Raw genomic sequence first — 21,997 nt, 5'->3', positions numbered from 1 at the left:
GGGCACACCCTTGTTTGTACTTTTAAACCACCGTAAACTTTATAGCACTACTGCAAAGTCAGAGGACCTGGAGTTTCAATCCAGGTGACTTGGATCCAGAGGAGTCAAAGGATATGGGTTCTAATCCCAACCCTGCCACTTGCCTGCTGTGTGTTTCTTGGGCAAACCACTTACCTTTTCTGTGTCTCTGTTTCTTCATCTGTAAAATTAGGATTTGGTACGTGTTCACCCTCCCACTTAGAATGTGAGCTCCGTGGATTATTTTGTATTTAACCCAGCGCTCAGCACAGAGTAAGTGCTTAACAGTACAATAATAATAATAGTTACGTTATGACTGGCTTGAGCCATGATGACTGTGAGAGTGGTTCTTTATCAGTTTCAAGGTAAAAAAAAAAAAAAGTGGTTTCAGTAATGCCTAGAACACAAACACTAGATGCTCCTATTGGTTTTTAACTTTGATATTTTAAGAGATATCACTTTTCATTTAAATTTTTAAAAAATATGCTGAAGGGGAAGGCACAAGTATCCTGGAATTCCTGAGGGCTGTCATGGTCGTCGGGGAGGGTACTTAGAAATGAGGTGGGCTCAATTAGCAGTTATTCTGATGGACCTGATTGGAGCAAGGCTGGGAAGGCTGAGGTAGCCATGTTGGATCATGGTAGGACCCTCTGTGGGATGTGACGGAAGAGAAATGTGTTGTGGCTGCGAAGGCAGTGGGCTAGATTGCCCAGGACACTGAGCAATTTCATTTGCTGGGAAGAGGTTCTGAGGACCTTTGTCCCCCTTCCTAATAATAATCACTGTGACAATGTAAGGGCTCAAATATAATTGGTTTTTAATTGTTGTTAGTAGTTTATTATATATTGGAGGAGCAAAGGGTGGGAATGTGAGCTTTTTCTAGGCTTCCACCTAATACCTGCTAGTTCTGGGACATTTTAGTCTTTACAGAGGCTAGTAAAGAGGTGGCTGGGGGAAAAAAACCATATCCTGGCCTTGAGCGCTAGATCGGTGAATCAATCAGTGGTAATAATTGAGGGTAGGTACCTCTGCACTTGCTGCCTTCAGATTGGTTGGGTTGTGATATAACTGGAGCTTAAATGCCACTTGGGTTCCCAGCAGCAACAGCAATCACTCTGTGTCACCAGTAGGATGGAGTGAAACCAAAGAGGTGGAAGAAAGTCAGAGGTGGGAAAAGAGGCCAAGGAGGTGGGTGGGTGGGTGTTGTTTGAGGGCTTGCAGGGGAGTTGGTGAAGCAAGATAAGGGAAGAGGAAGAGGCAAGTAAGCACAACTAAAAGAGAAAAGTAGGAGGGAGACAGCAGAAGGCGCAGGAGGAGAATGGGAGATAGGAGCAGCAGAGCAGTAAATGTTGCTTAGGGAACTCCTCTTCCTTTACTCTCCCAAGCACTTAATACAGTAGTTTGCATACAGTCAGCCCTCAATAAATAGAAGTGAATGAATGAATGAACATGATCCCTGTGATATAACTGCTTTAGATTATGGGGGACATGAAGAAACTTAAGGTGAGGCAGACCCAACTTAAATCGGTCCATCTGGCCACCTTTGACACGTTAGAAGGATCGGAGAAAGAACAAGAGAAACCCACCTTGTATTCAGATGTATACACCTTCCCAGGACCAGCCCTTTGGTTGAAGCCTGATCCTAAATGATCCATAAGACCCCTCCCTGCTTCTGAGTCTCTAGTTTTAAGTGAAAATGGGGGTAGAATGTATTTATACTCTCATCAAACACCTGGACTTTTCTTGAAGCTAGCACCAAATGGCATGACCAGTACACCAAAGATCGATTTAATTTAATTCGGAGCAAGCGATTTCCATTTCTTTTCTCCTTTTGAAATGCACTGTTGGCTGAAATCGAGAAACCAGGTACTTTGGCAACTAGTTACTGTATTTCTCAGAATAATCCACATTTCAGAATGTTATAAATTATTGAGTAAGATTTCAAAATTCTTTCTCTATGACAACACTATGCCATTTCTTATCTCTTAGAAAAATCTCCAAGAGCATGACAATATGGGCTTGTCAAACAAACGGCATGAGACTCTTTGCCCTTGGTTCTGTTAAGATTAAAAGGGGCAGGTTTCAGTTTTGGCATTATGCCTCTCCTTGAACTGTTTCTCTGTAAGCAGTGTTTATACTGGACATTGTTGAAGATAATCCCAAAGGCAACATAATGTGACTTCAACTGGCACTGGAAACTGCAATGTGAGGGACATGGAGACAAGGGTAATTTTGCTCTGCTTTTTGAAGTTATTTTTTGGTTTGTTTTTTTTTTTTTCATTGCTCCTTTGGCCAAGTGAGTCATTAAGTAATGTAGTAAAGGTTCAAAATTGTCTACCATGTGACTTATTTTGAAATATCATATGCTTCTTATTCACTGCATCTAGCAAACTTTCTCTCTGAAGGGTATCGTTCATGCCAAGGGAATTGTTTGCAGGATCCTCTCTTACCATTTTGTGGCCTTTCCAAGTCAGAAAAGTAGGCTGGATTGCAAAATTTATCACCCATTATCTGAAGTTAGACACGAAAGAACTATGTTCCTGGGTCCATGTTTCTGTTTGTTTACATTTTTAAGCAAGGGAAGCACAGCAGTTGCGTAAAAGTGTGATTTATGCACTTCCTTCTTGTTTCGTAACCTGCAAGTATTAGTGCCAAATTTTGCCCTCTAATAGTTTAGAGCAGTAGCCACTAAAGCTAGTTAGGAACAAAATTACAGGATTTCATTATTAAATGAACTTTAGAAGAGGCCGGGCAATCCTTTGGGGTCCTCTAGAAATGGGGTTTTGTGTCTCCAGAAATATCCCAATTTCTTTTTCATTCTCTATTTCATTGAACTATGACTTTATGTCCTTTTGGTTATTTTCAAAATGTGATTATTAGACAAACCATAAGACAAATGGCACCAATTTTGTGTGTTCATTATCAGAGCTAGAGGAGAGGAAGATGATGGAAGCAATTGCCTGGGACCATATATTTTGGAATTGATCTGGGGCACCAGAGTTTGCCCCTATGCCAAATTACAAATTATATATTTTCAATTTGTTATTTAGTATTTGTTATATTTATAATATATCACATATTAATGTCTGTCTCTCCCTCTAGACTAAGTTCTTTTCGGGCTGGGAATGTTTCTGCTAATTCTGTTGTGTTGTATTCTCTCTGAAGAGCTTAGTACAATGCTCTGCACATAGTAAGTGCTCAATAAATACCAGCGATTGATATATTATGGCCAAATGCTTTAGCTGTTCCGATTCTCAAATACTACTTCATCTATAATGCTAGAAATATGCAAACTCCAGGAATCTCCTATATTTTATGAAAAAATAAAGATTATCATTATTACTTAATGATTGATCAGCCTGATTCTTCCCCCTCTTTTTTCCCGACTGGAAGAAAAAGTGCTCTACAAATAGTAAGCACTCAATAAATACCATTATTAATTATTAAATCTCCCTTTGGGGAGAAAAGTAGACTAGGGCAGGCTTTAGTACATACTTTAGCCCAAAGTGTGTTCACACAGGTACTTTCCATTCTTTTATGATATAACGACTCCCATCTTCACTAAATGCCTTGCTGTCCTACTAGAGTCTGGCCCACACGTCCTCCTCTACTCGGAAAGTCTTTGCCTTCAATCCATAGAATATCCTCTTCTTTTCTTTCTGCAGAAGACTGTCCCCTCGCAATTCCAGCAAATTGGGTTCCTACTTCTTCCTTCCACATTATTCTGAACACATCTCTTAATTAAAATTACTGAAAGCTTCTGATTTGATGTTTCCAGTCTATTCTATCCATTCATTCATTCAATAGTATTTATTGAACACTTACTATGTGCAGAGCACTGTACTAAGCGCTTGGAATGTACAAATCGGTAACAGATAGAGACAGTCCCTGCCCTTTGACGGGCTTACGGTCTAATCGGGGGAGATGGACAGATAAGAACAGTGACAATAAATAGAGTCGAGGGAAAGAACATCTCATTAAAGCAATAGCAAATAAATAGAATCAGGGTGATGTACATCTCATTAACAAAATAAATAGGGTAATGAAGACATATACAGTTGAGCGGACGAGTACAGTGCTGAGGGGATGGGACGGGAGAGGGGGAGGAGCAGAGGGAAAGTGGGGAGAAGAGGGTTTAGCTGCCGAGAGGTGAAGGGGGGTGTAGAGGGAGCAGAGGGAAAAGGAGATCTCAGTCTGGGAAGGCCTCTTGGAGGAGGTGAGCTTTAAGTAGGGCTTTGAAGAGGGGAAGAGAATTAGTTTGGCGGAGGTGAGGAGAGAGGACATTCCAGGACCACGGGAGAACGTGGCCCAGGGGTCGATGGCGGGTTATCCATGTAAACCAGATCAATATTAGGCCTTATGATAAGTTTCCTGTGGGCAGGGATCACATCTGCCAACTCTATTGTACTTTCCCACATGCTTAGCACAGTGCTCTGAACGCAGTAAGTGCTCAGTAAATACCCTTAATTGGGCCAACGGTCTGGCCCAACTCATCACTGTGTCACTGGGAGATTTGCAAGAGAATCCAGAAGAATAAGAACTTTTTTCCTGGTAGGTCCAGAGTACTTTAGTTACCCTCCCCTTCACATATATCCTTCATACTGCAAAAGTATTTATCACTCATGTCTGGGATATCAGAAGTCCCAGAGTCCCTCAAGACAGAGAGAACATGTCCCTCCCACTGTACTCGGCAACATTGTTGGTCATTGCTACTCCACCACAATACTTAAGGTCATATTACACTTTTTCATTAAAGTTGTCTTTTTATACATCCTGCTTACAGTTACCTTGTTTCAACTCTCCAGAGATCAGCTGTTTGGGTATCATGTCATTGTCCTAGCTCTTCACAATGCCACATCACATCTTTGCTGGGTGGGACAAGGATTGATCCAGTTTATACACTTCATTTGTTTATCTTGGAACTAATAATAATAATGGCATTTGTTAAATGCCTACAGTTCACCAGACACTGTACTAAGTGCTGGGGTGGATACAAGCAAATTGGGTTGGGCCCAGTCCCTGTCTCACGTGGGGCTCACCGTATCAATCCCCATTTTACTGATGAGGTAACTGAGGCCCAGAGAAGTAAAGGGACTTGCCCAAGGTCACCCAGCAGACAAGTGGCAGGGCTAGGATTAGAACCCATGACCTTCTGACTCCCAGGCCCATGCTCTATGCACTATGCCAATCAGTGTTTTGCACTTAGAATGGACAAAACCTAACGAGGTTGCCTAGAATTAGTTGAACCAGAGGGTTCCAGTGGCAAGAGGGAAAGGATCAGACAGAGCTTCTCCAATTGTGCCCTGTTCAGTCATATCATCTTGGAGTTATAATAATCATTGCAATATTTAAGCACTTGTTCTGTGATGAGCACTGTTCTTAGCATGAGTAGAGAGTTATTTGCACATTGGACTGTCTTTGTCCCACATGGAGCTCACATTAGGAGTGAGAACAAATATTAAAAGTGATGAGAAAACTGAGGCACAGGGAAGTTGTGACTCATCCGTGGTCACACAGAACTCTTGTGGCAAGCAGCATTAGAACTCAGGTCCTCTGACTCCCAGATCTGTGGTCTTTCCGCTAGGACATGCTGCTTCAAGGTGCAGATTGGCATTTTGCTAAATTGTTCATGGCAGCCAGACTCTTATCAATTCAACATTCAGTGGTACTGAGAGCTCACTTGGGGTGAACACTGTTAAAAGCACTTGGGAGCGTATAATACAACAGAATTAGCAGACACATTCCCTGCCACTAAGGAGTGACTTGTCAGAGCACAGGCCTACTGGTGGTGTCAAGTGCTTTTGTAAGTCCTGAATATAATTATATATTCAGGGGCGTGTTTGCAACACTTGGCATTCTCTGAGCTAGATCTGTAAAACTCCTATAAGAGTCCTTGATGTAGTTCCCTGCAATTTCCCTGTATGCCGTGCCGTCTTCTAGACTGTAAGCTTGTTATGGGCAGGGAATGTGTCCATTTGTTGTTGTATCATACTCTCCTAAGTGCTTGGTCCAGTGCTCTGCACACAGTAAGCGTTCAATAAATACAGTTGAAAAAAATGCCATTGAGATCCCATTCTCTGTGCCCTGTTGTGATAGGAAGCTGGTGATTCTGAGAATACCACCCTGACAGCGTTCTTCTGGAGTTGATTCAGGAGCATTCTGGAAGTGGATCTGGAAATGGATGTGTCAGAAATGGACAAGAGCGAGATTTCCTGATAACCTCTACCCACGGCTCTCTCCTCCTCTTGAAGACGGTGACAACTGTGCCCTCTTTAATGCATTTCCTCAGTCTTCCATTTAACATGGAAAAATTGGGACCAGAGAAGGGATTTACTGACACTAAAAATTTTGCCCTCCTTTCTGCACTAAATTAGAGGGGTGCTAGCTTTCATAATAGTATTTAAGTGCTTACTATCTGCTGAACACTGGGGTAATAATGTTGATATTTAAGTGCTTACTATGTGCCGAGCACTGTTCTAAGCACTGGGATAGATACAGGGTAATCAGGTTGTCCCACGTGAGGCTCACAGTTAATCCCCATTTTAAAGATGAGGTAACTGAGACACAGAGAAGTTAAGTGACTTGCCCACAGTCACACAGCTGACAAGTGGCAGAGCCGGGAGTCGAACTCATGACCTCTGACTCCGAAGCCCAGGCTCTTTTCCACTGAGCCAAGATCATTAGTTCAGACACTGTCCTTCTCTCACAGAGGGCTCACAGTCTAAAGGCAGGTGGTGAGAATAAGTTTTGAATCCCCATTTTTCAGATGAGAGAGAGGTAGGTGGAAGTAACAGATGTTTGTGTGATCTGCCTCCTCAGTCATAAGAGCAAATGATATGTGAGCCATCTGCATCAACTCAGGCAGCAGGAGTCTTGGGAATATGGCAGTGGACTCAACCCACAAGAACATTCTCCTCAAACGTTACAGCCATCTTTCGCTCCCTAGGTACTTCTCTTCCCGCTGAAAGTTAGCCGCCGTTCATCTGCCTGCATCTCATGGTCCCTCACTTTCTAGTGAGCTCAAGGAGGTAGCATGGGACGGTCAAAGGTTCTCAAAAATCTCTTTAGGCACACCCTAGGTGGCTGGATGCCCACCGCATCCTTGGTCCCTGCTCATATCAAACTCTTTCCCGACGCCTTTGTCACCCAATCAGCTCTCACCCACCTCCTTACCTATCTTGCTGACATCCTACTACAACCCAGCTCATGCACTTCATTCCTCTACTGCCAACCTACTCACTGTACCTCAATCTCTCATCTCTCCAATGACCCCATGCCCACAGCCCCTCTCTGGCTTAAAGCTCCCCCCACCCCCTCCAATCTCCTCACCTTTAAAACCTTACTTAAATCACATCTCATCCAGATGGTCTTCCCTGACTAAATTCTCATTTTCCCCTCTCTTCCCCTTCCCTCCTAAATCACCTATGCACTTGGATCTGTTCGCCTTAACATTGATGTTGATTTGACATTGACCCCAGCCCCACAGGATTTATCTACATACCTTTATGCTCTGCCATTCCCCTATTATAATAATTGTGATGTGTACTAAGTGGTGGAGTGCATACAAGCAAATTGGGTTGGACACAGTCCCTGTTCCACAAGGGGCTCATAGCCTCAATCCCCATTTTACAGTTGAGGTAATTGAGGCCCAGTGAAGTGACCTAAGGTCACACAGCAGACAAGTGGTGGAGGCAGGATTAGAACACTACCCAGTCCATCATCATTTACCTTAGTAACTGGGAGAGGAATGGGGAAATATGGTATTTTTCAGACCAGTGTATATGCATATAAAAGCAGCAGAAAATAAAACCAGAAGAAAATGTGCATATGAAAAGAATAACCTGGCTGCATCCTCAAAGCATGACTGCATAACTCTTGTTTGTGATCAAAGGTCTCATCCTGTCTCTGATGTGCTGGGCTCCGGCTACCCCATGGGACCCACACCCAACTCTTTCCAGTGTCATTTCCACTGCTGAAATTTGTCTGTTCTATCCGTGAGAAATTCTGCCCCAAATGGAAAAACAAACAGAAAGTTTGAGCAATTTTGCAATTGCTGTTGGAAAAAACAACACAGGGGTAGACAGACCAGTGAGATGAGAAATGTCTGTGGCAGAATTGGTATTTAAGATGATGCCTACAAAGGGACAACTGCATACATAAAAAGATCCATTACACTGGCTCTCGACTGAAGTAAAGATATTGGAAAACCCATTTTGGAGGAGCAAGTGGTACCGGAGAGCTGAACAAACTCCAAAACAAATGGCAATTTGTCCTTGAGAGAAGGCAGGGTGGCCTAGTGAAAAAAAGGGGTAGGGCTCCCAAGACCTGGATTCTGATCCTGGCTCTGCCTCTTGATTGCTGTGACACCATGGACAAGTAAGTCACTAAAAACCTCACCGTGCCTCAGTTTCCTCATTTATATAATGGAGATTAAAAATACCTCCTCTCTCTGCCTCTTTGATTGCGATCCCTGTGTGAGGTAGAGACTTTGTCTAGTCTTTCTTGTCCCTACCCCATTGCTTAACACAGTGCTTGGCACATTGCATGTGTTTAAGGCACATTATCGTCTCTGCGTTCAGAAAGGTAGTACAGCTATTTCCTGAATTCCAGTGACTTCTTGATCAAACACCCACCACCCAAGCTGAGAAGTTCAACTTTACAACTTGTGACCTAGGTGTTAACGGGAAAGAATATAATTAAGATATTTCCCTGTGACAGATTTCATCAGTTTAATTTTGGTGCTACATTACAATTACTCTCAATTTGTGATTCATAGCGGAGCTTAAACTATTATTTGGTAGTGATTATTAATGTAAATCTACTTTAGAGTTATCCAAGTACAAATTATGTGATTTCAAGAGGGTAGTCTGATTGTAAGGGCTTTTTTTTCAGTTACAAATGATTGAGGAGGCAGAGCAGCCTAATGGAAAGTCAGGAAAATCAGGTGATCTGGGTTCTAATGCCGCTTCTGTCTGCATAGTTGGCTAATGTGTATCAAGACTACACACACACTTCACAGTATGCTGCACTTCTCCCTGTCCACTTGCTTGATCCACTCTGGCCCCCAGTCAGAATATGACTGTAAGTCAATAGTATTTCTTGAACACTTATTGTGTGCAGAGCACTTTACGAAGAGCTTGAGAAAGTACACTATAACAATATAACAGACCCATTCCCTGCCCATAATGAGCTTACAGTCTAGAGGGGGAGACAAACATTAATATAAGTAAATAACTTACAGATAACTACCCAAGTACTGTGGGGCAGGAGGAGGGATGAATAAAGGGAGCAAGTCAGGGTGACCAGAAGGGAGTTGTGGCTCAGTGGAAAGAGCACGGACTTTGGAGTCAGAGGTCATGCGTTCGAATACCGGCTCGGCCACTTGTCAGCTGTGTGACTTTGGGCAAGTCACTTAACTTCTCGGTGCCTCAGTTACCTCATCTGTAAAATGGGGATTAAGACTGTGAGCCCCAAGTGGGACAACCTGATTCCCCTGTATCTACCCCAGCGCTTAGAACAGTGCTCGGCACATAGTAAGCGCTTAACAAATACCAACATTATTATTGAAGTAAAGGAAAAGAGGGCTTAAGAAAGGTCTCTTGGAGGATATGGGCCTTCAGTAAGGCTTTGAAGTGGAAATGAGGGAGGGAGTTCCGGGCTATGGGTAGGTGGTGGTCGAGAGGAAGAGGTCGATGGCAAGATAGACGAGATGGAGGTACCGTGAGTAGGTTAGTATTAGAGGAGCAAAATGTGCTGGCTGGGTTGTAGTAGGAGAATAGTGAGGTGGGAGGGAGCAAGGTGACTGATTGCTTTAAAGCCAATGATGAGATGTGACACTGAAGGGAGTCTGCTAATTCTGTTGTATTGTACTCTCCCAAGTGCTTAGGACGGCGGTCTGCACAAAGCAGGCATTCAGTAAATTCCATTGATTGCTTGATTGATTTGGGGAGCACTGGGCAAGCCACTAGCACTATGATCTACTCCTCTCTGCAGATTCTTCCCTGTCCCAGAGCCTCAGAACTGAGGTTCCTATGTCATTTCTGATGGGAGACTCCATCGAGACCTGGACTTACTAATTGTCCCCTTCCGACTGTAGCACATCTCCTTGAACCCCACCTACACGCCAAGGAAATAATCAATTGGCCAAGCAGGATCACAAGCAAAGGATCCTAGAACTCCCATCAGCACTCAAGCAACGCTGGCTACATCACACTTTGACTCGATGGAGTATGGGAGAAGAATGGACAATGGACATTGAAGCATGGCTTGAACAGAACTTTCTCTTGAAAAATTCTGTTAGGAAAAACCATAGTCAGGAGACACAATTGATCTGCAGAGTGGCTGTTACGTTGCTACAAAACTAATTAAATGTCCTGGTGTTCCTGTGCCTCGAAATGCTACGGACGTGTGAAAGAAACCCTCATTCTCCAAGTTAAATCAGCCTGAGTATCTGCAAAGGCTTACTGTTTTTGTTTGATGAGATTTTAAGCCACTTTGGCACTAAACCAAGTTTGAGTTTCTAGGGAGGTTTTACTAGCTCAAGTTACATGGTATAGCTGGAGGATGGGGGGGAAGCCTATTATGTGGTAAGATGATGAATAGTTTCCAAGGGACTTCAGAAAGCAGAACATAGTTGTGTCATGCCAAAGATCAGGAGATTTTGATTTCAGGCACTTTATAAACTTGGGAATCATTACTTTGATTTAGGTCTTTGTTCTTCGCATTTCAACCATGTAGTTTTTGCAAGCACTAGTTGCAAAGCGTGCCAGCAATTCAGTGTCTAATATCTTTTGGCTTGCCTTATTGAGATCCAACTCCCAACAACAGCCTCCTGGTTTATGCAACTTCTATCCACCAGTGAAACTCAAAGAGGTTTAAGCTTCAAAAGGTGGCGTCCATGATGTGCGAATTGGCTACTACTGCATTTGGGGATTGGTGGATGAAAATATCTCCTGAAATCTCGGCTATTTTTCTTTTGAAGAAAACTACTTTCTTCCCTGCCAAGGCTAAAGCAGTAAATAACAAGCCCTGTTCCCTGCAGTACAATAATAAACAGGGGAGCAAAGACATTGAGGATAATTTATCTGTTTTTAGGTCATCTGTCTTTCTAGTAGTTCTCTTTTTTCTGTATGGTATTTATTAAACACTTAGGTGCCAGGCACTGTTCTAAGCACTGGGGTAAATACAAGTTAATCAAGTTGGACACAGTCCATATCCTCCATGGGGCTCACAGTCTTAATCTCCATTTTATAGACGAGGTAACTGAGGCACAGAGAAGTTAAGTGACTTGCCCAAGTCCACATTGCAAATGAATGGCAGTGCTGGGATTAGAACCCAGATCCTCCTGACTCCCAGACCTGTGCTTCAACCAGTGGTGACACTGCTTCTCTGGTGGGAGTAATAGTATTTGCTGGATGGCCACTGAGTGTCACACACTGTGCTGAACACTCAGGAAGAAGAAAACAAGTAAAATGACACAGACCCTGTTCACAAGGAGCTTGCACTCTAATGGGGGAGACAGACATTTTTACCGAGAAATCAAAATGAATGTCTTCTACTTGTAAACTACATGTAAGTGTTGAAAAAATGCTTTCCACTACTCTTTTTTTTAGATGCCCTTCTTTTCAAGGCCATAAACAAGAATAGTTTTATGCCAAAAGAGCCTCTCTTAGGAAAAGACTGGGGTTTTATGACAGGTGTTTGTTTTGAGGACAAACACCTGTTGTCTGCCTTTAGCTGGTTTCCTCTTGGTCAGGTGAAGGAGAAGAGTGGCAGTGGAGGGCAAGGAAGAGGGAGAAATTCTTCCAGCGAGGACTTTCCAGCTCTGAGAGCTCCGTTCCCACCCTGAGTCCATGGTCTGAGGAGCTCCTTAGTTCTGCCTTCACTGTCAATCTCGTCTATCTCACCGCCGACCTCTCACGCACACCCTGCCTCTGGCCCAGTCTGCCCTCCCTCCTCAAATCCAACAGCAAATTCTCTCTCCACCTTCAAAGCCTCACTGGAGGCACATCTCCTCCAAGAGGCCTTCCCTGACTAAGTCCTCCTTTCCTCTACTCTCACTCCCTTCTGTATCACCCTGACTTGCTCCCTTTACTCATCCTCCTTCCCAGCCCCACTGTACTTATGTACATAGCTGTAATTTATATTAATTCATTCCATTGTATTTATTGAGCGCTTACTGTGTGCAAACCATTGTACTAAGCGCTTGGGACTATGTATGACACCCACCTTCTAGACTGTAAGCTTGTTGTGGACTGAGCTTGTCGTCTGTTTATTGTACTCTCCCAAACTCTTAGTACAGAGCTCTGCACACAGTAAGCCCTCAAGAAATATGATTGATTGATTGACTGACAGCCTGGAGCTGTTCCAAGATCTTGGAACAGCCAAGCTCACCCCACCTTCAGGTGTCCCTTTAGTATTTCTGCTTCTGTTTACACCAAAAAAAATCCATGGAAACTTGAGAAAGCAAGTTTGAGGTGAGATCTGAAGTCTGCAAACAGGATGTTTCAGGAGCACCAGCATGTTTCAGTGATCTTGAATGGCCATCAGTGGAAAGCAATAGCTCTAGAGAAAAACAACACTAATTAGTCCAGCGTGATGGTAGGATCTGAGCTCTAATGGGGGTAATAGATTGGAAAGGGGTCCTGAAATCACGGTTAACTCTTCCCTCACAGCTCTGGTTCAATGTGCAGCAGCGGCTAGAAAAGCCAACAAGATATAGAGCGGTATCAGGGAGGTCAAAGCTATATTGTTTGCCATTAGGTGAAACTGTGATATACCTCTACTTAAAATTCTATGTGCCTCTCTGGTTGCAGTATCATAAGTAGGATGTACTGGCCAGAAAAGGAACTGAAAAAAGTAACAGGGTGATCAGGGAGAAGTTCCCAAATGAGAAAAGACTGAAAAAAAATTAAGACTTAGTATGAGAAGTCCAAAAAGGGGAACGATGAAAGTTTGAAAATATCATGAAGGGTGGGGACAGGTTGGACACCAAATTGTTGCTCACTAAATGCGACGTTTAGGTGAGATATTTTTAGATGAAACCTGAAAGGTATTAGACTTGAAGCAGACACAAAGAAATAGTTTTTCCACCCAGAGGATGTCAAGGATGTAAGATGTGTTACTGGAGGAAGTTTTATGAGCAGAAAATATTGCTAGGTTCAAGGAGGGATCGGATACATTCATGAATGAGAAGTCCTTAATGGGAGGGAAGTTTGAGATGTAGGGTGGTACTTGGTCTAATATGTGGATGGTTGTCAAGGAGATGATCATCTCTCCTTCCCCCCAAGCATCCTGTTGCCACTTTGGAGACAGAATGGATTATTGGCCTGACCCAGTGATGATGTTGCCTATGTTCTTATGCTTCTGATAGCATTTCTTAATATCCTAACTCTAAATTAGGTTGGGTTTAGCAGTAAACCTAAAACTCTAAATCAGGTTGGGTTTAGCAGTAAACCTAAAACCTACAGTTTGGAATGTGAGTGACCTTCATGATTCTTGTGGATCATAACAATCAGATTAAAGAAAGAATTAGGGTTTAGACCCTATTGAAAATAGTTTCCACAGCTGCCAGTCCACAGAAATTCCACAGGCCATCTGTTTTCCACTGCCACAGAGATGAGATGCAACTGTTAGGGCGACCATGATTCCATTTCCTGAGGCATTCCTCCAAACTGAGATTAGCCTCAGGGTTAGGAAGAATGTGGGCGAATAGGCATTAGTGGATTTACTGAAAAAATAGATCGTGGCCCACCTGGGCTTGTCCATGTCCCAGATACCTTGCCCTGTTCTACTCCGTTAAGCACCTTGAAGGAAGGGATCCCCTCTACTCTATCTATTGTATTCTCCCAAGCACTTAGTGCAATGCTCTGAACAGAGCAAGTGCTCAATAAATACTATTGATTGATTGGCCACTGTTACCATCAACCAACTGTGCAAGATCCTCGTGGACAGGACATGCGTCACTTTATTTCTGTACTTCACAAGTGACTGGTATAGTGCATCATGGCTAACAGGTACTCCATAAGTGCTTCTACCATCTTCCATGCTCCCATTGGCAGCTCTTTCTGGAGTTTGTTTCCTGATTTTTTTAAATTTTATTTTAACTTAATGATATTAAGTGCTTACTACATGTCAGGCACTGTACTAAGAGCTGGGGTAGATACAAACTAATCAGGTTGGACACAGTCCCTGTCCCTCAAGTGGTTCACAACCTCAACCCCATTTTACAGTAGAGGTAACTGAGGCACAGAAGTGAAGTGATTTGCCCAAGGTCACACAGCAGACAAGTGGCACATCTGAGATTAAAACCCAGATCCCCTGCCTCCCAGGCCAGTTATCTTTCCACTAGGCCATGCTGCTTCATCTACCTGTGTATCTCTCGACTGTCAAGATGGCATCATTCAATGTGATGGCATTGTGTGCTGCCACTGGCATTTTTGTTTTGAGTGTTGCGGGTGGGTACACAATCTCAATCTTTGGGTGTACTGTCAGTCCAGGACGTTGTGCGGCATGGGTGAAGTAGGAGACGAATCATCTGTATGCTTTCTTCGCCTGCTTCTCTGGATCATAGTCTTCAGCTCCTGGTGGACTGCCTCTAAGACTTTTGATGAGGTTCACGTGCTGTTGAGTTGGAGATGTTTTATAGGGGATCAGAAGTAACACAACCTCAAGCATGACAGTTTAGCCTGATTTGAACAAGAATGAATCTTCTGGACTCTGACAATGGGGAAAGGATCATGTAGAATATCCTTGGACTCTGGCTTGATTGGCCTTCTAGTTGGAAATGCACTTTGAGCCCTGGCAAATTCCTCAGACAAACAGCATTACTTAGTGGAATAGAGCACAGGCCTGAGAGTCAAAAGGATCTGGGGTTCTAGGACCAGCTCTGCCACTTGTCTGTTGGGTGTCCTTGGGAAAGTCACTTCACTTCTCTGAGCCTCAGTCACTTTGTCTGTAAAATGGGGATGAAGACTCAGAGCCCCATGTGGGACATGGACTATGTCCAACCTTCTTACTCTGTACCTACCCCAGCAGTTAGAACAGTGCCTGGCACAGAGTAAGTGCTTAACAAATACCGTGACAAACAAACAGAAAAGCTCAATTTACCAGACCCTTGATCTCCTGCTGGAAATGGTTGTATAAGAGAATATGCTTTATGTCAACTTTTCCTATGAGTTCCTTATAAGTTTCTGCAAAGTTCACTTCCTGCCCTTCAGGATGTCCTGAGGGGACTAGCCCTAGAATGTTTGAGTTGGAAATCTAAGAGAAAGTTTGGGGCTGATGTTATCTCTGAATTCCAGACTTTTTCTTTGTGCTCCTGGGGCAAGGGATGGAGCCAATCCCCAAAGTGGAGGGAGGTCATTTGGAGAGTGAGTTGTGGGGCGGATTTCTCTTTGTTCCTTAGAGTTTACTGTGGAATCCACTCGGGGCCTCTCAGGCATCAAGAATGTAGCAAAGAGGGCGAGGAGGAGCCGAGCAGGAAAAGCTTTATGCATTCTCCGAAGATTCAGAGCAACTACCAGAATTCTCTGGCCAGCCACCTTTACCCTAAGGTCCCTCTGTGCAGCAGCCCTCTTAGAGGAGTTGGGCGAGCGGGAGGATTGAGTTTAGTGGAAAAAATTGTCTGTTTCATTCCTTGAGAGTCAAAGCCCCCAAAGTCAATGCCGAATGTTTTTGTGAGGTCAATCATCTTGGGTAGAAATCTTGATATGGGCCCTGCTGCATTAGATGAATTGCAAAACTCATATCTGCTTTGCTCTGAGTTGGTGTAAAGCCAAGCTGAGATTCAGGGAATGGCCGATATTCTCCAGGAGCCGGGTCAGAAACCCTTGGCTAGTATCTCACAACAACTCATTAGAAAGTAGTGTTGCCAAGTGGAAAGAGCTTGGAACAGGGAGTCGGGAGATCTGGGTTGTAGTTCCAGCTCCATCCCTTGCCTGATGAATGGCCTTGAGCAAGTCGCTTAACTTACATGGTCCTCAGTTTCCTCAGCTGTAAACTGGAGATCAAATACCGGGTTCTCTCTCCCTCTCGGAAAGCGAGCTCCATGTGGGACAGGGACTGAGTATGATCCAGTTTTCTGGAATCTACCCCAGGACATATCACAGTGCACTTAAGTCCTTAGTAAATACCATCATCATCATCATCATCATTATTATTATTGTTAATGGGCCTTAGTGGTACTCTGGTAGTTTCTGCAGTCACTTTCTTTCTAATGATGGTAATTCAGGAGGGATCCATATGTTAGGAGTTTCAAAAGTTTTAATTAAAGAAGGCAATGAGCTTATGGTTTAGATGGGGTGATAGATATTGATATAAATAAATAATTTACAATGTATAAATTATAGATACCTAGAAACATATGTTTGTATACACACTCTAAGGACATATCTACTTTTGGTCAACATCTTCAGCGTTTGCAGGCATTTTCCTCCCATATTAATCACACTGATTCATTTTTTGTCATTAGTATTTTTATTATTCTGTGTTTATAAATAATTCACAGGCCACCGATATGTGTTCATAAGTTGCCTTTGATCACATGGAGCTCCTGCCATCTATTTACAATCGAACAGTTGCATCTCTTGAAAGTGCCATAGAGAAGCAACATGGTCTGAGGGGAAAGAGTGTAGGCCTGAGAGTAAGAGGACCGGGGTTCTAATCCAGGTCTGCCCCTTGCCTGTTGTGTGATCTTGGACAAGTCACTTAACTTCTCTGGGCCTCAGTTTTATCCTCTATAAAATGGGGATCAATTACATGTTCTTCCTCCACGTTAGACTATGAACCTCATGTGGGACTTAGCATATGCAACGCAGCCCGCGCACTTCGCTTCTCTGAGGTCAACCTATTCACGACACCTCAATCTTGCATATCTCACCTCCCAGTCTTTGCCAATGTCCTACCTCTGGACTAGAGCTCCCTCCCGCTTCACATTAGATGGACCACCCCTCTCCCCCACTTCAAAACTGTTCTAAAATCACAACTTTTCCAAAAGGCCACATTTACCCTCCTCACTTCTGTGCCATCTATGCACTTGGAGCTCTACCCTTTATGCACTTGATATCCACTCCACCCTTAGTCTTACAGCACTAAAATACAGGTCTTTATGTCTTGAAATTTCCCCTACTGGTATTTACTTCAGTATCTTTTTCATCTTGTACACTGTAAGTGCCCTGTGGGCAGAGTTCATGTCCACCAACTCTGTCGACTTGCACTCTCCCAATCAATTTTTCTTTTAAATAATATTCATTAAGAGCTTACTGCGTGGCAGACTCTGTACTAAGTGCTGGAGTAAATATAAGATAATCAGGTTGGACACAGTCCCCTGTCCCAAATGTGGCTCATAGTCTTAATCCCCACCTTTTACAGATCAGGTAACTGAGGCACAGAGAAATTAAGGGTCACAAGGTCACACAGCCAACAGGCGGCAGAGCGGGGATTAGAACCCAGGTCCTCTGTCTTCCAGGTCGGTGCTCTGTCCACTAGACCACACTGCTTCTCCACTGATTAGTTCCTGTGTGCAGAGCACTTCGCTAAGCGCTTGGGAAAGTACAGTACAGCAGACTTGGCAAATGTGATCCCTGTCCACAAGGCACTTATAGTCTACAGGAAGGATCTTACAGTCTTGTAGGAGATAAGTCAAATTAGAGATGCCTTACATATCACAAGACTGTGAGCCCCACGTGGGACAACCTGATCACCTTGCATCCTGCCCAGCGCTTAGGACAGTGTTTTGCCCATAGTAAGCACTTAAATGCCATCATTATTATTATAACACATAGGGAAGCATATACATAACACTCATGTTTCTCTACATAGGGAAACAGCATGGCTCAGTGGAAAGAGCACTGTCTTGGGAGTCAGAGGTCATGGGTTCCAATCCCATTCCTCCACTTGTCAGCTGTGTGACTTTGGGCAAGTCACTTAACTTTTCTGTGCCTCAGTTACCACATCTATAAAATGGAGATTGACTGTGAGCCCCGTATGGGACAACCTGATTAGCTTGTACCCAGTGCTTAGAACAGTGCTTGGCATGTAGTAAGTGCTTAAAAAATATTATCATTATTATAGCACAGTTTGCCAGTGTTCCCATACCTGGCATTTTCCAGGGGAGCCAGTGCGACCCGTGACAGAAAAATATCAATTACCAGTCATGCTTTAATTAGATTGAAATCATAGCAGGGGATGCTGCAGCCATTAAGCAGCAGGTGGTAGCCACTCAGATTCAATTATTATTATTTTTGGTGACTAATGTGCAGTTTTCCCATGTTAGACATGAAATCGCTTCTCTTTATTTTGTTAAGACTGAAGCCGTGCTGCAGCTGTAGCTGGTTGTGCTGACTAAGCGACTCAGAAAAGAGGGAGATTGATGGTATCAGATCACAATTCCCTTTAATAACTAAAATTATCCCTAGAAATATGATGTCTGTTGGAGCAAGAGAAACAGGTCAAAAGGATATTCTGAAATGTGACACTGAATCTGACAGAGCACTTTCATAACTTAAACCAAAAAAAAAATTCCCCTTGCACCCACAATCAGTTCTCCTCCAGCCCTTTTAAATCTTCTCTCCCTTTGGTTGCCAGGAAATCTTCTAAACTAGAGAGAGAGCCAGGACTCCTGAAAGAAGTCAGCTTTCAAAACCATAATTCCAACTGTTTATTTTTCTCCTTAATGAATATTTGAAATTCCTTCCACAGAAAAATAGCAGTGAATTTAGGGACTCGGTTCAGCTGGCCGACCTGTGGAGTTTGGGGCCTGGTGCCCAGTTGCCTGTTTAGGAAAATTGTTGCCAAAAGCTACAAATTCTATGATCCTCTAATTTACAGGACAAAGTAGTGGAAATTTGGTCCTTGAAATCACTACCTCCCTAAGCAAAACAATTAGTCTCGTTGAGCTAAGATTCCCGATCTGTTTTCTGGCTAGTGTTTGGCCTGCCAGCCTCCTAGATGGAACTTATCAAGGATCATGTGGTCTCAAGCAGCTCTCTCCTGAGAAGGCTCCAGCTGAATAAAGCCATCAAAATTCCTTCCCTCTCTGAAACGGTCATAATCAAGAAAATGTGATAAGACTTCTGCTGGTGTTAACCGTTATTATAAAGGCACCCTATTTTCCAAGAAGACATGACTGGAGTGTCAGAGCGTTTCAACACTAAATTCTGTAGCTGTGTTGTAAAAGCATAAATCACTAACCGTGCACACTAAAAGGTTGACCTCTTGCTATATTTGGTTTTGTATATGCTGTGATGATTTGTTTTTAATTTGATGATTGGTCTTTCATTACTAAGCATACTGGTCATTCTTCAAGGTAGGGGCTAAAACACATTTTCATTGCCACTAGTCCTAATGTAATGCTTGTCCTCTCTCATCGTTGCCAGCATTTATCGAGTTTTTTATTGTTTCGGTATTTGTTAAGCCCTTACTGGATGCCAGGTCCTGCACTAAGCACTGGGATAGACACAAGTTAATCAGGTTGGACACAGTCCCTGTCCCACATAAGGGTCACTGTCTTAATCCCCATTATACAGATGAAGTAGCTGAGACACGGAAAAGTTCAGTGACTTGCCCATGGTTTCACAGCAGACAAGTGGTGGAACTGGGTTAAGAACCCAAATTCTTCTGACTCCCTGGCCCTTGCTCTGTCCACTAGGCCACGTTGCTTCTCAGGTATCTTGAGGGCAGTCAGTCAATCGTATTTACTGAGCGCTTATTGTGTGCAGAGCACTGTACTAACTGCTTTGGACAGTGCAATATAACAGAGTTGGTAGACACAGTCTCTGCCCACAGTGAGGTCACAGTCAAGAAGAGCAGAGCAGTGAATTAGCCCTTGTCCACAAAAGAAGTAACAGGGAAAATACCAACCTTCAAGGAGCTTGAAGTCTAATGATTTATTGAATGTCTATTTGCACTGTGTGCAAGTGCTCTGAATTAGGTTTTAGAGAACACACAAAAGAAACAAGACATAATATCTACTCTCAAAGATCTGACAGTCTAATTATGTTTTTGCAAGCTCAAGGAGAAAATTGTTTTGGAAAAGGATTTGGCTTACTTTAGAAATCTTTTCTCTTCTAAATTAGTCTAAAAAGATGAATCATGGGATGGGAAGGAGGAACAATTAGGTATCTCAAAGAAAAAAGGCAAGAGTCTTGTGATTTCAGGATCATTAAATCCTTTAATCAGAGTTTGGGTTTGAGGAGCTTCCTTTTCAAGTAATTGTGAGACAAAAATGGCAGTGATGTTAATATTTTGTTCTGTGTGTTCTGGGATAAGTCCCGTTCTAATTGACCAACGCAAACAGTCCATGTGTGTGTCTATGTGTACGTATGTGCGCGTGTTTGAAATCAAATAGTAACAGGTGGGAAGGTGCTGCCCTCTTCTCTCACCTATTAGCACAAAGTGGCTTCGCTCCAAGGGGAAGGTGGGTGGAAGAATATTTATGTAACTTTTGGGGATGGGGTAAGATTCAGAATGTTCAAGGGGAATATGGTCAATTGCATAGTTGACCCAGAAGTAAGGGTAGATAGGGGAAATTAGGACTTAGGGCAGGCGTCTCGGAGGAGTTGTGCCTTCAATAAGGCTTTGATGTTGGGGAGAGTAATTGTCTGCTGGATATGAGGAGGTAGGGCATTTCTGGCCAAAGGCAGGAAACGGGTGAGAGGTCAGTGGTGAAGTAGATGAGATCAAGGTACAGAGAGAAGGTTAGCATTAAAGGAGCAAAGTGTGTGAGTTGGGGTTGCTGGAGGAGAGTATCGAGGTGAGGTAGGAGGGGGCATGGTGATTGAGAGCTGTAAAGCCAAAGATGTTAAACCCTCACTAAATAATATCGGTTAATCATCTTCAACAACAAACTGCCTTTTCAGAGCATCCTTGTGCATCCTACCTGCCTTCTTGCTAATCTCACCTGGCTATATCAATTAAAAAAGAAAACATTCTGTTGTGAACCACAGGCGTCATAGAAGAAGAAGCATGGCCTAGTGGCAAGAACCCGGGCTTGGGAGTCAGAGGTCGTCTGTTCTAATCTTGGCTCGGTCACTTGTCTGCTGGGTGACTTGGGCAAGTCATTTCACTTCTCTGGGCCTCAGTTACCTCATCTGTAAAATGGGGATTGAGACTATGAGCCCCAGGTGGGACAGGGACTGTGTCCAACTTGATTACTTTGTATCTACCCCATTGCTTAGAACAGTGCTTGGTACATAGGAAGTGCTTAAGAAATGCCATAATTATTTATCATTATTGGAATCAAGCATGGAGAACCTCTAGAGAAGGTGCACCCTTCCAGTGACCCACTAGCTCCCTCCAAGTTATCAGGTCAGACAACCAACCCCAGCTATGTGTACTTCCCCCACTCCCAAACCTCTGTCATGCACATTGCAAGATTCAGGCTTCTTCCTCTTGTACTTTCAGTGAGAAAAATCTCACCTAGCAAGAACACAGAAGGCTTTAATTTTATGTACTTGTCTTGGCAGAAGTGTGAAGTTACCCCCAGAATAACATGTTCCCTTTAGTAATGAATGAACCAATAATAGTCTACCCACCTATCACCCTCTAATCAGGGATTGAATAGAGGGTTTATGTCAGGGGTAACCTCCCAGACATTGAGCATTTTTTCTTCCTTGCTGCTGGGGCTGCAGAGAAGGGTGTGGGAATTTATCCCCGGCTGACAAAGGACAAGAAGGATGTGCTGCTCTTTAACTGGTGAATTCCCACCTATCAGAGGTAGACTTTGAGGTGGAGATGTCAGTAGTATCCCATTTCCGGGCCCCAGGTGGAATTCATGAGCACGAGTTTATGGGCATGGATCCAATCAGCTGTATCGCGTCATCATATGAGGAACAGCATGATCTTATGGATAGAACCCAAGCCTGGGAGTCAGTAGGATTTGAGTTGTAATTCTGGCACCACCACTTGTCTGCTGGGTGGCTTTGGGCAAGTCACTTCATTTCTCTGTGCCTCAGTTCTCTCATCTGTATCATAGGGATTA

The 21,997-nt window shown here is 43.4% G+C and overlaps 1 long non-coding RNA gene across 1 annotated transcript in view; it reads left to right on the top strand.

Annotated features, from left to right (window-relative positions):
• LOC103167730 overlaps window positions 1-10,418 on the top strand; it is a 39,658-nt gene extending 29,240 nt beyond the window's left edge. Inside the window, exons 2-3 of the long non-coding RNA XR_003758976.2 lie at window positions 6,115-6,272; window positions 10,012-10,418. This is a non-coding gene — a long non-coding RNA (uncharacterized LOC103167730). The remainder of the gene's footprint in view (window positions 1-6,114; window positions 6,273-10,011) is intronic.
• Window positions 10,419-21,997: the final 11,579 nt, after the last annotated feature.

Source organism: Ornithorhynchus anatinus, chromosome 4 (assembly GCF_004115215.2).
Source record: "Ornithorhynchus anatinus isolate Pmale09 chromosome 4, mOrnAna1.pri.v4, whole genome shotgun sequence".
Lineage (NCBI taxonomy): Eukaryota > Metazoa > Chordata > Mammalia > Monotremata > Ornithorhynchidae > Ornithorhynchus > Ornithorhynchus anatinus.
This window is presented reverse-complemented; position numbering and strand designations above follow the sequence as displayed.